Genomic DNA, 3,872 nt, shown 5'->3' with positions numbered 1-3,872 from the left:
TCTAGGTCCATCCACCTCACTACAAATACTTCAATTTTGTTTCTTTTTATGGCTGAGTAATTAAACAAAAAACAAAAATCAATATACAAACAAGCAAAATCAGTATTCAGGACCCAGTAAACTAAGAAAAATATTGCTCTCTTAACAAAAAATGATAAAAATTCCAGTTATAGTTAAATAATAAATGGAGAAAAATTTTTAACAATTCCTATTAGAGACAGAAACATGACTACAATACCTACCATTTGTTAATTGTTCAATATTTTTGTAACTTCTAGTCAATGTATTAATCCATTAAATGGAGATAATATTTATCAGGTAGAATGAGACAAAAAAACTCTGTCATTTGAAAATAATGTGATAATATACCTAGTAATTCCATGGAAATCACTGACATATTGAGAACTAATGGCATTTTACAAAATGACAGAATAGCTGATAAGTACAGAAAAATCAATAGCTTTCCTATAAGTTATCAATAAGAATCCAGAACCTATTAAACCTATTAATAAAGAAAAGAATATGATTCCACAGCAGTCCAAAACACATTAAATTCTTAGAACCAGCATAAGTAGAAATATATGTAAACTTATGATTAAACCACAGAAACTTACAGAGGAAGGTAAAAGAAGCACTCAATAAATTTTGTATAAAATATATAAATACATATGCATATATTAATATTCCTGTGTCCCTTTGTTCCTGGAAGGCGTATAATGACTGGAAGAGATAGCAATTCCTTCAAATTAGTTTATATGGTTAGTACAAATTCCAATGAAATGCTCTAAAACTTGTATAATTATTCTAAGATTAATCTAGAAGAATAAATAGATGAGAATAGTAAGACATACTTGAAAATATGCATTAGTCAAGGCGTACTTACTTGATAATTATATTAAAACATAAAGCTACAATAATTAAAAAAGGAAGTTACTTGGGGATATACTTATGGAATTATTAAAGAAAAAACATTTATGATTCTAAAGTAAATGTTTTTCAGTGTGTTTGTGTTTCAACCAACAATATGATAATGAAAGCATTTCAAAGACATGGAAAGTGATCAATGGTTCAATAAATCATCATGTGAAAATCAACTACTTTTTTTAAAAAGTAAGTTAAATATTTGTATTACAGTCATGCACAAAATAATTTTTCCATTAAACTCAGGACAATTATGCAATTATGTTACTTAATCCCAGAATGGAGAAGGAATTGCTAAGGTATAAAAGTAATGGGAAAAGTACAGATAGATATCAATATATAAGATTTTTATACTTCATGTAACCCTAAGGAAAAGCTAAAAATAAAAAAAAAATTGGAGGGCTTCCCTGGTGGCGCAGTGGTTGAGAGTCCGCCTGCCGATGCAGGGGACACGGGTTCATGCCCAGTCCGGGAAGATCCCACATGCCGCAGAGCAGCTGGGCCCATGAGCCATGGCCGCCGAGCCTGCGCGTCCGGAGTCTGTGCTCCGCAGTGGGAGAGGCCACAGCAGTGAGAGGCCCGCGTACCGCAAGAAGAAAAAAAAAAAAATTGGAAATGTATTTACAACAAATTAAAAAGACAAAGAGGAGATCGAATCTCTGTCCATGATGGGGGAAAGGGGTGGCGCGCGTGCCATTTCTAGTCGTTTTCAAAGTGCCTCGCACTGATTCTCACAGGCCCAGCCACCGGCCCCAGCTCTGCCCCGCAGCATAATAAAATGGCTAATCAGGTGAATGGTAATGCGGTACAGTTAAAAGAAAAGGAAGAACCAATGGATACTTCCAGTGTAACTCACACAGAACACTACAAGATACTGATGAATGCAGGCCTCCCACAGAAGGTGGCAGAAAGACTTGATGAAATATTTCAGACAGGATTGGTAGCTTATGTCGATCTTCATGAAAGTGCCATTGATGCTCTCAGGAAATTTAATGAAGAAGGAGCTCTGTCTGTACTACAGCAGTTCAAGGAAAGTGACTTATCACATGTTCAGAACAAAAGTTCATTTTTATGTGGAGTTATGAAGACCTACAGGCAAAGGGAGAAACAGGGGAGCAAGGTGAAAGAGTCTACAAAGGGACCCAATGATCAAAGATCCAGGCCTTGCTTGAGAGGACTGGTTATACCCTGGATGTAACCACAGGACAGAGGAAGTACCGTGGTCCTCCACCAGACAGTGTGTACTCTGGCATGCAACCTGGAATTGGAACAGAAGTTTTTGTAGGTAAAATACCAAGAGATTTATATGAGGATGAGTTGGTGCCCCTTTTTGAAAAGGCTGGTCCCATTTGGGATCTACATCTTACGATGATGAATCCACTGTCTGGTCAGAACAGAGGGTATGCATTTATCACCTTCTGTGGAAAGGAAGCTTCACAGGAAGCTGTTAAACTGTGTGACAGCTATGAAATTCGCCCTGGTAAACACCTTGGGGCGTGCATTTCTGTGGCAAACAACAGGCTTTTTGTTGGATCAATTCTGAAGAATAGGACTAAAGAAAACATTCTGGAAGAATTCAGTAAAGTTACAGAGGGTTTGGTGGACGTTATTCTCTATCATCAACCCGATGACAAAAAGAATCAGGGGTTCTGCTTCCTTGAGCATGAGGATCACAAGCCAGCAGCACAAGCCAGACGCCGGCTCATGAGTGGAAAAGTAAAAGTATGGGGAAATGTAGTTACAGTTTAATGGGCTGACCCTGTGGAAGAACCAGATCCAGAAGTCATGGCTAAGGTGAAAGTTTTATTTTTGAGAAACTTGGCTACTACAGTGACAGAAGAAATATTGGAAAAGTCGTTTTCTGAATTCGGAAAACTTGAAAGAGTGAAGAAGTTGAAAGATTATGCATTTGTTCATTTTGAAGACAGAGGAGCAGCTGTTAAGGCCATGGATGAAATGAATGGCAAAGAAATAGAAGGGGAAGAAATTGAGTCTTAGCCAAGCCACCGGACAAGAAAAGGAAAGAGCGCCAAGCTGCTAGACAAGCCTCCAGAAGCACTGCGTTATGAAGCTTATTACTATCACCCTCCTCCTTGTATGCCACCTCCAATTAGAGGTCGGGGTCATGGTGGGGGGACAGGTGGATGTGGCTACCCTCCAGATTACTATGGCTATGAAGATTACTATGATGATTACTATGGTTATGATTATCACGACTATCGTGGAGGCTATGAAGATCCCTACGATGGCTATGATGATGGCTGTGCAGTAAGAGGAAGAGGAGGAGGAAGGGGAGGACGAGGTGCTCCACCACCACCAAGGGGGCGGAGAGCACCACCTCCAAGAGGTAGAGCTGGCTATTCACAAAGGGGACCACCTTTGGGACCACCAAGAGGCTCTAGGGGTGGCAGAGGGGGTCCTGCACAACAGCAGAGATGCCGTGGTTCCCATGGATCTCGGGGCAACCGTGGGGGCAATGTAGAAGGCAAGAGAAAGGCAGATGGGTACAACCAACCTGATTCCAAGTGTCATCAGACCAACAACCAACAGAACTGGGGTTCCCAACCCATCGCTCAACAGCCGCTTCAGCAAAGTGGTGACTATTCTGGTAGCTATGGTTACAATAATGACAACCAGGAATTTTATCAGGATAGTTATGGGCAACAGTGGAAATAGACAAGTGAGGGCTTGAAAATGATACTGGCAAGATATGATTGGCTCTAGATCTACATCCTTCAAAAAAAAATTGGCTTATCTGTTTCATCTTTAAGTAGCAATTTGCTGCCATTTGTATTGGGCTGAAGAAATCACTATTGTGTATGTATGCAAGTCTTTTTATTTTTTCCTCTTTTCATAAATGCTCTTGGATATTATTGGGCTTGCAGAGTTCCCTTATTCTGGGAGTTACAATGCTTTTATCCTTTCAGGCTTCATTTTAGCTTGAAAACAAG

The 3,872-nt window shown here is 39.6% G+C and overlaps 1 pseudogene; it reads left to right on the top strand.

The window, feature by feature from the left end:
* The first annotated feature begins 1,607 nt into the window (after nt 1-1,607).
* LOC113607602 (heterogeneous nuclear ribonucleoprotein R pseudogene) lies at nt 1,608-3,667 on the top strand (annotated as a pseudogene).
* The last annotated feature ends 205 nt before the right edge of the window (nt 3,668-3,872 follow it).

Source organism: Aethalodelphis obliquidens, unplaced genomic scaffold (assembly GCF_003676395.1).
Source record: "Aethalodelphis obliquidens isolate GAN/ISIS:26980383/991018 unplaced genomic scaffold, ASM367639v1 scaffold49, whole genome shotgun sequence".
Lineage (NCBI taxonomy): Eukaryota > Metazoa > Chordata > Mammalia > Artiodactyla > Delphinidae > Aethalodelphis > Aethalodelphis obliquidens.
This window is presented reverse-complemented; position numbering and strand designations above follow the sequence as displayed.